This window comes from Muntiacus reevesi, chromosome 7 (assembly GCF_963930625.1).
Source record: "Muntiacus reevesi chromosome 7, mMunRee1.1, whole genome shotgun sequence".
Lineage (NCBI taxonomy): Eukaryota > Metazoa > Chordata > Mammalia > Artiodactyla > Cervidae > Muntiacus > Muntiacus reevesi.
The window spans coordinates 68,792,506-68,805,062 of NC_089255.1; the positions used below are offsets into that span (position 1 = coordinate 68,792,506).

Here is a 12,557-nt window from a genome sequence, read left to right on the forward strand (position 1 = left end):
ACAGTGTTACCAGGGGCCTGAAATCTGTTTCCACCCTGAATAAAAGGTTATGCGGTGTATGTATTTGTTAGTTTGGGGTGGGTGGAGGGATGGTGAAGCTTTTTTTAAAGCTTAATTTTATTTGAAACAGTAACGAGTGGTGCTCTAGGCAGAAGACAGTTTCTCTTTTTTTCCCTGTGTTGTGCCTCTTCCCCATGCTGAGTTTGTGGCATGCTTTATCTTGTCCTGAATTTAACAATTGTCTAAGCAGACTCTCTTGTCTCTTTCCTAGATTTTCCTGTCCATCAGAGGACAAACTTAGGGCTTCTTTCTCTACATTTATTGCTGTTATCATTATTAAATCAACATGCCATCAAGACATCGGCCAAATAGGATACTTAACATACCTAGTTTGGGCTATCTTTTTCTTTTTGCCTCTAGTGTCCCTGTAAAACTCATTGGTTTTTAGGACTTGCTTACCTCAGTTTCGGTTCAGTTCAGTCGCTCAGTTGTCTCCGACTCTTTGCGACTGCATATACTGCAGCACACCAGGCCTCCCTGTCCATCACCGATTCCCGGAGTTTACTCAAATTCATGTCCTTTGAGTTGGTGATGCCATCCAGCCATCTCATCCGCTGTCATCCCCTTCTCCTCCCGCCTTCAATCTTTCCAGCATCAGAGTCTTTTCCAATGAGTCAGCTCTTCGCATCAGGTGGCCAAAGTATTGGAGTTTCAGCTTCAACATCAGTCCTTTCAATGAATACTCAGGACTGATTTCCTTTAGGATGGACTGGTTGGATCTCCTTGCAGCCCAAGGGACTCTCAAGAGTCTCCTCCAACACCACAGTTCAAAAGCATCAATTCTTCTCCACTAGCTTTGTTTGTAGTGATGCTTAGTAAGGCCCACTTGACTTTGTATTCCAGGATGTCTGACTCTAGGTGAGTGATCACACCATCATGATTATCTGGGTCGTGAAGATCTTTTTTGTACAGTTCTTCTGTGTATTCTTGCCACCTCTTCTTAATATCTTCTCTTCTGTTAGGTCCATACCATTTCTGTCCTTTATTGTGCCCATCTTTGCATGAAATGTTCCCTTGGTATCTCTTAGTTTCTTGAAGAGATCTCTAGTCTTTCCCATTCTGTTGTTTTCCTCTATTTCTTTGCATTGGTCACTGAGGAAGGCTTTCTTATCTCTTCTTGCTATTCTTTGGAACTCTGCATTCACATGGGTATATCTTTCCTTTTCTCCTTTGCCTTTTGCTTCTTTTCTTTTCACAGCTATTTGTAAGGCCTCCTCAGACAGCCATTTAGCTTCTTTGCATTTCTTTTTCTTGGGGATGGTCTTGATCCCTGTCTCCTGTACAATGTCACGAACCTCTGTCCATAGTTCTTCAGGCGCTCTATCAGATCTAGTCCTTTTAATCTATTTCTCACTTCCCCTGTATAATCATAGGGGATTTGATTTAGGTCATACCTGAATGGTCTAGTGGTTTTCCCTACTTTCTTCGATTTAAGTCTGAATTTGGCAGTTACCTCAGTTTACCTTACGCATTTGAGGCTGCAGGTGATCTAGAATTCCTGGAACAAGTGTCTGGTGACCCTTGGTGGAGGGCACTGAGTAGATCCCAGTTCCATGCCTGTGGGGGGGGTTCAGTGTTTCCCTTCGGATTCTTGTGGGTTGGCTGCTCCCGCAGACTCCTGACAGGCAACTTGCTGCCTCGCCCTCCTTGGGAAGGTCATCTCCTGAGCAGAGTTGCTTTTCTGGTAACTGTGGCAAAGCCGACCATTTCACTTCAGTCAGTAGTTTCAACCTCCTCTTCTCCCATGTGTTTAAACAGATCTGATATCGAGAAACTGAAATGGCTTTCTCTGGACCTGCTCACTTTTTACTCCCTCGTGACTCAATGGTAAAGAATCTGCCTGCAGCGCAGGAGATGTGGGTTTGATCCCTGGGTCGGGAAGATCCAGTGGAAAATGAAATAGCAACGCACTCCAATATTCTTGCCTGGAAAATCCATGGACAGAGGAGCCTGGCGGGCTATAGTCCTTGGGGTTTCAAAAAGTCAGACATGACTGAATGACTCAACAACAATAATAAAGTAGTGTTCAGAGTTAGGATATAAAAGGAAGGAGGAAGAAAACAAACAGTGAAAGCCTCGTAGGTCAGAAAACTGACGCTATCTGCTGTCTTTAACAGGAGATGTGTCCTTCTCATCCATTAGTCATTTAGCAAGTCTGTTTTCTTTCAGAATAAGTTAGGATGGCTAACTGCAAGTTCTTGAACTGCCTAAGGGAAGACTCTGTGGAGGAACTTTAGTTATCATAGCTCATCACCTATGCTGTAGAGGCTTACCAGTTTCTCTTGTGGGGTGGGAAGGAGCTAGGTGAGCAACATGATGAGTTTGAAGGGCCCTCAAGGCTTATACAAAGTTAATGTGCTTGGTGGAGATATCTCACTAATGGTAGCTTCATTTTCTTCCCAAGGCAAATTGGAATTTCAGAAGTGTTTCCACTGCTCATATCTGCGTCACTGGAATTATTGATTAGCTTGTTGTAATCACAGCTAGAGTGACTGATGTTCCAGGTAAAAGAGTAGTAATGAAACGTCCAGGATTGTTACCCAGGAGCTGTATTTTAAAGGCATCCCCAGAAATCAGTAATATCTGTGAACTGCCCTGGGTCAGTGTCAATTTCCTGGGTTTGATAATGTGTCATAGTTTTGTAAGGTATTACTGATGGGGGAAGCAGGAGATTTTTTTCTCTTCTCCTCTCCTCCCATTCTGTTCCCCCTCTGCCTTTCTCTTCCTCTCCTTCTCATCCTTCTCTTCCTGCTCCTTCTCCTTCCTTAGGAGACTAAGGTTATGGCAAGAGTCAAAAGTTAAAAATACCCTGAGAGGAAGAATTACCATTCCAGGTAAGACATTGCATTTCAGGTCTAATATCTTTCATTCCTTCCTTGGTCCCTCCCTCCCTTCTTTCCTCAGTTTTACTGAGTTACATTTCACAAATATAAACCATCTCTTTTAGAGTACAGTTAATTGTTTTTTTTTCACAGTGCATTATTCATCCACAGAGTTGTATAACCATCACCACAATCTAATCCTAGTTTAGAAAATTTTCAACTTTCCAAAAAGGGATTCCATAGGCATCAGCAGTTATTTGTGTACCCTCTCTACTCCCCTGCGCCCCTCACCCCAACCCCCCCGCCGCCTTCATCCCAGAAAGCCCTGGATTTCCTTTCTGTCTGTATGGACTGTCTTGTTCTGGACATTTAATATAAATGAGGTCATATAGTACGTGATCTTGTGTGACTGGCTTCTTTCATTTGGTATAATGTTTATTAAGACTTCATTCATGTTATAGCCTATATCAGTACTCCTTTTTTGTTACCAAATAATATTCCATTTTATGGACACACCACATTTTGTTTATTCATGGACATTTAGATTGTTTTCATTCTGTGGTTGTTATGAATAATGTTTCTGTCAGCATTCATATACAAATTTTTGTGTGAACATATGTTTTTAGTTCTCTTGGGTAAATACCTAAGTATGGAATTGCTAGGTCATATGGAGAGTCTATGCTTATATTTTGAGGAACTGCCAAACTATTTTCCAAGTGGCTGTACCATTTTGTATTCCCACCAGCAGTGAATGATGGTTCCAGTTTTTCACACCTCAGGTGTTTCTTAAATACGGTGTTTTTGTTGTGTTTACTAAATGTTTCCTCTTGTCTTGGTGGCCGTGGGAGTAGGGAGCTGAATAGTAACATTGGAGGAAATGAAACCAATAAAAATCAAATAAATTATTTTCAGACTGGCCGAGTGTAGCTCTGGAAACCTTTCAGCCCAGAGCCTACAAACCTTCCTGTTTGACTGGATATGACATTACCAGGAATTTTACTTTCCTGCTTTTATTCTCCCTGAGGAGAAAAAAAGAAATATGTCTTTTCCTCACTAGACATGGAAGGTTCAAACGAACATAAAGGACCCCTGCGTTATTAACAATTCCACGAGAACATGTACTTGGTCTGTGCCCAGAATAGTCTCTGTGAAATTTTTCCTCTTGGTGCTTCCTCTGTGCTGTTCGCCACCAGAGTGTAACACAAGAGCTGAATCAAGGTTTGTTGAGTCGATATTTGGAAAAGAAGTGACGACTGGATGCTAGTCAGCTGGCTCGGGCCGCTGGAAGGCCTGTCCCCGACTGCTTTCTGTCAGCTGCAGCCTCTCAGGGTTGTTGCCGGCCTGCAGCAGGCAGTGGTGGTTGCGTTTGCCTTGTCTGAGCTCAGGATGACAAGACCTCCCGTAATCCACCAGGGCAGTGAGCAGGTAAGTCTGAAAATCTTGGAAATGGCCCAGTACACCAGCCAAAGACAGGATCCCAGCTCCTTTGCCCTGTGTGGCAGACTTGGGGAGTAGGCAGGCAAGGGAATACCAAGGAATACTGTCTCTAAATTCTGATACATAGATCTGACAGCTCCCACGGTCTTCTGGCCACTGTTGGTTATTTTGGTCATATATTGACAGGAAGCAAGCAGATTATTTTGCCTGTTGAAACCAAACTGTGACAGAGAAGACGCCCCTTATGACTACCTTTCTCACATTCCCCCTATTTTTTTCCCCCAGAAAAGGATGTATTTCTTTTATTCAGGTAACTCAAATAGGGATCTAGTTGGGGGGGGGGGGGTGGCACAGGCTCAAATAATAGCTACCCATCCCATCTCCCACATTTATCTTCTTGCAGAGCAGAACTTTATGCATGATGGTTCCAAGGGTAGATTCTCTCCAGATTTTCATTGACACCCTCATTGTGTACTTTTCACTCTCCTTGTGGGTGGGGGTCACTACACATAGGTAGTGTCTAGCAGGTAAGTGTTGTCTCTAAGGCCTCTCCCCCTTGATCATTCACTTTCTAGCCAAACCTCCTTTGACTTCCCAGAGTCCCTCCCTGAAATGCCTTGCTCACATCAGGACAGGACCCCATGTTCCTTTCTCCTCTCCAGTAAAAACTGTCCATCTCAGGCACATTCTTCCAATGACCTGTATTAGCTCTGCAAATCAGTATCTTGTTTCCATTAAAATGAGATTGGGTTATATATGTATATGTGTGGGTATATGATTTTGGACAGCTGTCTATTGATTATGGGCTTCCTGCGTAGCTCAGCTGCTAAAGCATCTGCCTGCAATGCAGGAGACCAGGGTTCAATTCCTGGGGTGGGAAGTTCCCCTGGAGAAGGAAATTGCTACCTACTCCAGTATTCTTGCCTGGAGAATCCCATGGACAGAGGAGTCTGTTGGGCTAGAGTTCATGGGATCACAAGAGTCAGACACGACTTAGTGGTATCTTTCTTTCTACTGATTATGCCCATGCAAATTGTCTACCCATTTTATTAAGTCTGTATGTCATTGATAGGCATAGAAAGTTTTTTTTAACTACATTCATTTCAAGGGTCAATTTCACATCTCCATGAAGCCTTAGAATATTTTATTATTTATTTTTATTAGTTGGAGGCTAATTACTTTACAATATTGTAGTGGTTTTTGCCATACATTGACATGAATCAGTCATGGATTTACATGTGTTCCCCATCCCGATCCCCGCTCCCATCTCCCTCCCCATCCAGTCCCTCTGGGTCTTCCCAGTGCACCAGTGCTGAGCACTTGTCTCATGCATCCAACCTGGGCTGGTGATCTGTTTCACCCTTGATAGTATACTTGTTTCAATGCTATTCTCTCAGAACATCCCACCCTCGCCTTCTCCCACAGAGTCCAAAAGTCTGTTCTGTACATCTGTGTCTCTTTTTCTGTTTTGCATATAGGGTTATCGTTACCATCTTTTAAAATTCCATATATATGTGTTAGTATACTGTATTGGTCTTTATCTTTCTGACTTACTTCACTCTGTATATTGGGCTCCAGTTTCATCCATCTCATTAGAATTGATTCAAATGAATTCTTTTTAATGGCTGAGTAATATTCCATGGTGTATATGTACCACAGCTTTCTTATCCATTCATCTGCTGATGGGCATCTAGGTTGCTTCCATGTCCTGGCAATTATAAACAGTGCTGTGATGAACATTGGGGTGCATGTGTCTCTTTCAGATCTGGTTTCCTCAGTGTGTATGCCCAGGAGTGGGATTGCTGGGTCATATGGCAGTTCTATTTCCAGTTTTTTAAGAAATCTCCACACTGTTCTCCATAGTGGCTGTACTAGTTTGCATTGCCAACAGTGTAAGAGGGTTCCCTTTTCTCCACACCCTCTCCAGCATTTATTGCTTGTAGACTTTTGGATAGCAGCCATCCTGACTGGCGTGTAATGGTACCTCATTGTGGTTTTGATTTGCATTTCTCTGATAATGAGTGATGTTGAGCATCTTTTGATGTGTTTGTTAGCCATCTGTATGTCTTCTTTGGAGAAATGTCTGTTTAGTTCTTTGGCCCATTTTTTGATTGGGTCATTTATTTTTCTGGAATTGAGCTTCAGGAGTTGCTTGTATATTTTTGAGATTAATCCTTTGTCTGTTTCTTCATTTGCTATTATTTCCTCCCATTCTGAGGGCTGTCTTTTCGCCTTGCTTATAGTTTTCCTTTGTTGTGCAAAAGCTTTTAAGTTTCATTAGGTCCCATTTGTTTATTTTTGCTTTTATTTCCAGTATTCTGGGAGGTGGGTCATAGAGGATCCTGATGTGATTTATGTCAGAGAGTGTTTTGCCTAAAAATATGGAACGCTTCACAAATTTGCATATCATCCTTTTGCAGGGGCCATGCTAATCTTCTCTGTATTGTTCCAATTTTAGTGTATGTGCTGCCGAAGCGAGCACAGAATATTTTAATGTTAAAGTAATTGTTGATGTATTATCTATTGGCTAGCCCATTTTGTTAATTTCTGTAGTTTCCAATTGAATGGCTTCAATTGGAGCTATAAAGAGTTGAATTCTAAGTATATACTATATATATATATATATTTCTTTTGACTTTTTTTTGACCAGCCAGTACTTTGACTGGATTGAGAGTTCATAATGCCTTTCCCAAATACCCCAAATAGGAGTTTCCAGCAGTTAAAAAAATTTTAAGAACAGACCTTTGCTATACATTCGTTCATCTGACATTGTGTTTGACCTGGTCTTGGGGCAAAGAGAACTGTCTGAAAAAGGCTGTTTCTCATGCAGGTAGGGGTGGAGAACTGAGTTCTTCCTAATCCATGTATGTGCCCTTTTTTGTTACTAAGCACAGTAGACCCAGAGAGGCAGCCTGTGTGACATGACAGTCCTCAGGACCAGCTCCCTCTGAATGTGTTTGACCAGTTTTTAAGGCAGTAAGGATTGATCAACCATCAGCCACCATAACACTTCATACAGTTACTTTCATCTTCAGTAGTGTAGTCGATTTATCTGCCTTACAACTTATCCACAAAACATCATCCTTTTATCTCTTTGTGACATTTTTCACCTTTGATGGGATTCTGACTGTATCATTGTGGCTTATAACTGGAGTTACCAGTGAAGTCTGAGATCTGATTTTCTTCTAAATAAGCATGTTGTATGATGTCCAGTAAGGTAGCCACCAGCTGTATGTGGCTGTTTATAAACAGGTGTGAAACATAACAAAAGACAAAGAATGAGTGATCCTTCACAAAGGAGAAAATATAAAGCTGCTTCCTGATATGCCGTAAGAAGCACTCTTTGCTCTTGGTTGTTCCAGAGGACAGCAGAGAACAAGGACCAGGATTCTCCCAGACATGTTGGTGGTCTCCACAGGGGCTCATGCCAGGAACTGGAAAGTGTTATGGAGTAAGTTTTTCCAGCCTGCAGGAAAAGATTATTTAAAACAACAACTAGAACAGAACACCCCACCAAACTCACACAACTTCACAAACCCAGAAAGTTTCTGAAGATAGGCTGGTGATTGGGGTGGTAGTGGAGTGTGTTAAATTCCTCTTCAGCATCACACACTTGGTCTAAGTTTGGAGAGGAATTTAGTTATAATTTGGATGTAGGCAACATCACTACCACATTTCAGATCCTCATTAGCCACATGTGGCTAATGTCTACTCTGTTAGACATTGTAGAGATAACATATCCATTGTCATAGCAGGTTGGCTGTTCATCGGCTTTTTTTTAGCCCGCAGTAAGTTTGTATGCAGACTGCTATGTAATACTCTTTCCTCCAAGAGTAAAACTGAAGTCTAGGGAATTAGAATTTCTGTTCCCCAGAACTGGATCTTAGATCTACCTAAGACTTAGTGCCAATGTCTTTTATAGGTTCATGTACATGTAAATATAAGGTTTGGTTTGAACATGAACTTGACTGTCATGCATTCTGATTCATCCAATCCTTATTTACTCTGACTTCTTGTTCTTAGAATCCTTCCTTTCTAGTATTCCCTTGGTGCTCCTTTGCCTCAGGGACTATGATACTGCATTTAACCACGCCTTTATTTGTTCTTAACTACCTTGCTCCAAATATATACAGTTACCTTGCCTGAGTGTTAGCCATGGATTGTGTTTGGACTCAAGAGTGGTTCCTGCTATGGATGTAGTTATTTGAAAACACAGATTTTCCAGAATAACATCCATTGCCAGACACTGAACCACAATGAAAAGTATTCTCTTGACTTCATTTCTTGTTTTAAGCATCTGACTTGAGTTTCACAGACTTCATCTCCTGAGATTTTGTTTTCCCAGAAGCTACTGGCAGGAGACAGAGTGATCTGAGGAAGTCAGAGAATTGGTGGCTCTCTTCTCTAAATGTCATGGAACATAACTAAATTTAAAGCTCTTGAAAGGCAAAGACAATATATTTTCTCACCTCTACTTTACCTATAAGTACTTAATAGTATTAATACTTAAACAGTGATTGGCTGATTGATTAACCCTGGAGCCGACTTGCTAAATGTGGTTTTTTGTTTTAATTTTTGTAAATATTTAAGTCTGCTGAAATTGAACATTCTATATTGAAAATAAGTTTGTCTAGTTTTGAACAATGAACTGGTTTATTATTGATACATGGTTTCCTCACGGACCACGCTCATTATTGCTTCCAGCAGTACTTACTATGACTCTATTAGTGATAATTAATAGTTCTCTTGGTGAAGTCAAAAAATGAATGTGGTTAGTGAGGCATCACTGATGAAACAATGTTCTTGCCTCTAACACAAAATAGGACTTGGGCTCTGTTTACCTGGCCCCGTTTATTCCATTAGGCAGTGAAGACCCCTGGAACTAAGTGCAGTATGGTTGTAGGATTCTGGGTGCAGCAGAATGCTGGGTTTGTTGAGCAAAAATCTTGATTTGAGTCTGTTCTTTGGTCGGCTTTGCCACAACTAGCTCTGAATCTGGGGAGTTCTGATTTAATTTCCCCTTAGGATGAAATGAGTATTTTGATGCCTGGCTTCCCTGTCTAATTAGAGGGGCTTATGAAGATCAAAGGAGAAAGAGTACACAGAATCATTTTTCACAGTGTTATAAAGTGTAAGATTTTGCTACTAAAAGAGTGATACATAGCCCATGTATATCTGTGGATTGATGTTTATACTCATTGAGCCCTCTTGTTTATGGTCAGGAAACTCAAACCTTAAGACATAGGGGCAACTAAGAACAACTGCTGAGAATCTAATGGAACATATGCTCAAAATGTGTTTTTGTTGTGTGAGGATGATTTTTTTTTTCTTTCTGCATTTGAAAGGTCAACTTGGTACCACTTATTATTTTAAAATAGTTTGAGAATGAGGTGCAGGACATTTTCTACCGGAATCCATTTGGTGATAGACTGTTTCCTGGAACATTCAACTAAGTGGAGGGGGATTGAACTGATGTCTGCTTCCTTGTCTGTTATTCTCTTGGCTGACTTGGTGTGTATCTCTGTAAGATCGTAGAGAGGCTTCCCTGGTGGCTCAGATGGTAGAGAATCTGCCTGCAATGCAGGAGAACTGGGTTTGATCTCTGGGTCGGGAAGATTCCCATGGAGAAGGGAATGGCTACCCACTCCAGCATTCTTGCCTGGAGAATTCCATGGACAGAGGAGCCTGGGCATCCTACAGTCCATGGTGTCACAAAGAGTTGGCCACAGCTGAGCGACTAAGCACTCCTGCAGCACTGCAAGATCATAGAGGAGGCATCAAGTAGTACCAAAGTGGCTGCTTCTTTGTTCTTTTCCTTTTAGGCTATGCATCAGAATTATTTTGATTGCAAGCAAGAGAAGCTAAACTTAAGCAAAAAGAATTTGCCAGAAGAATATGGGGTAGCCCTAATGAAAGCTTGAAAGCACAGGTGGCTCTGGAGATTTAGAATTCCAGGGAGAAAGTCTACTTGGCCTACTTTAAATCTTTGCTCAGCATTGGCACATTTTTGGCAGGGTTGGCGGGGTGTAGGCAAGACACCAAGAGTTTAAGGAATAGGAGTGGATCATTCCCTGTAAAATCAATATGCTAGACCGGCAAAAAGAACAGTAGATTTCAGCAGGATTCTCAGTTCTCTGAAATTAGGGGGGCCACTAACATGCTCTGTCTGTGTATCTGCCAGCATGGGTTACACCTCCCTTCAGAAGCAGAAGTTGAGAAAAATTAAAGAGGAAAGGATCTTCGCTGCTGGACACCACTGCATACCCAGGATATAGACTAAGTGTTCCTCACTGCTCCTAAAGCAGGCCCTCTTATATACTTTAGTGGGATCCTTTGGTACTCCGTTTATTTTTCTCTTTTGCATGGCCATTGTAGTTATAGAATTTTAAGCAGTATGGAAAAGGAAGTAAGACTGTTTCTACGTCCATTGGGGAAAAGGTTTACATCATCTGGGAGCAGCATGAAGCCTAGAGCCTGGTTACTCATAGATACCCCTTAAATATTTTTTGAAGAAACGCTAGGATTACAACATATTTTGGCCCATACATTGGTCTTTCTTACCATATTCTTCATTTTATTTTAATCTTTTGGGAGAGAAAACACCCTGGCAGTGATACTGAAATCTTTTAAATTTGTGGCATGATAGGAAAATGTAATTACTGTGTCAACATTCTGTCATCTTCCATTCATCATTCTTTATGGAAAAAAAAATTACAGTGGTTCTGACACAATTCCAAGGATCTAATGGTTTCCCATGACATAAGTTGAATTTTAAGATATTTTACCTAGAGATAATCAGCTTCTCATAGCCTTTAGAAATGACATTCTTGCCCACTATTGTTCTTTGTCTGCCTCCTCTACTTAAGAAGAGAAAACTAAAGGAAGGGGAAATTGCATTTTTACTATTGGCTGAAAATGGTTTAGAGCATCACTTGATGATATCTGGAAATTCACTTAACTCAAGCTGTTTTGTCTTCCCACACATTTCGAATGGATGCTAAAAGGGAAATAGCTCTGTAGAAGCAAAAGAGTTATTTTTAGATTTTACGCCTATATTTGGGCTTCATTACTCAGATTTTTCCCCCAGGGCCGGGTTCATATTTATGTGTACTGTGCTTGATGGCTTTTCCTTATTCTTCTCTGCCCAGAACCACCTGGAGGCCAGCACACTCTGTACGCATGTCAGTCTGCAGTATGAATAAACCGTGTGTCCTCCCTTGCCTGCCTCTTCCCTTAGACTTCCCCCAAGCTTTGTAGATCAAAAGGTTACTTTGTTTCAGATTTACCTCTAGTTTCAAGTAATTTATTTCTCCAGGGGCCATCCGTGGGTAGAATGAATGTTTTCTCTCTTCCCCTTGAGTTCTCAAACACCTTGATTTTTTCCACTGATTTTCTTTTACACTGATAGAATATTTAGAAAATGTTAGAGAAGTAGTCTATGAATTACTTTTTTAAAGGTTTGACTGAATATTTGTAGTTCTGATCAGCCAGTCCCTGGTGGCTCAGACGGTAAATTTAAGCCTCTGCCTGCAATGTGGGAGACCCGGGTTTGATCTCTGGGTCGGGAAGATACCCTGGAGAAGGAAATGGCAACCCACTCCAGTACTCTTGCCTGGAAAATTCCACAGCCAGAGGAGCCTGGTAGGCTACACCCATGGGGTCGCAAACAGTTGGACACAACTGAGTGACTTCACTTCATTTCATTGAAACTAAGAAGCTTGGTGGACTGAATTGGAAAATGTCCTCTGTGGGTGTTTCCTCTGTGTAGGTCACTTTGACCAACCTTACACACCAGCAGTGGAAGGTATTGATTTAGCACGTTTGCCAAAGACACTGCTGGTTTTCACCGAGCAGGGGATGCTTTTTGTAGATTGTTTGAAGGAGATCTTCCTGAAACCTGCGTATCACTTACCGTTTGGGTTTTTTTGAGTTTGATTTAAAAACTCACTTTACATGTTTCTTAAAGTGACATAAAATCAAGATTTAAGATATGCAAATAAGATTAAAAGGAAGACCCTGATTTATTTGTAATGTCTCTGGGCCTTTTGTGTATTCATTCTGCTCTCAATTTTGAAGTCAATACAGTTGAAATGTTTCTCCATTCACTTACCATGTAACGGGTGGTCAACAGTGTAGTCCTAACAGCTTGGTAAAACTAAATAGGTTGCATAAAACTTGCTTGATACACTTCTTGATTGAAATTCAAAGGAAGGAGACTCCTGCTGCCCTTTGGGTCAG

General features: G+C 41.3%; 1 protein-coding gene and 1 non-coding gene across 2 annotated transcripts in view; one reads left to right on the forward strand and one right to left on the reverse strand.

Moving 5' to 3' along the window:
* DAAM1 (dishevelled associated activator of morphogenesis 1) overlaps positions 1-12,557 on the forward strand; it is a 177,974-nt gene that overhangs the window by 24,512 nt on the left and 140,905 nt on the right. The window lies entirely within an intron of this gene.
* Positions 6,695-6,801, reverse strand: LOC136172699 (U6 spliceosomal RNA). Its single transcript, XR_010664053.1, has one exon. It is a non-coding gene; the product is annotated as a U6 spliceosomal RNA (small nuclear RNA).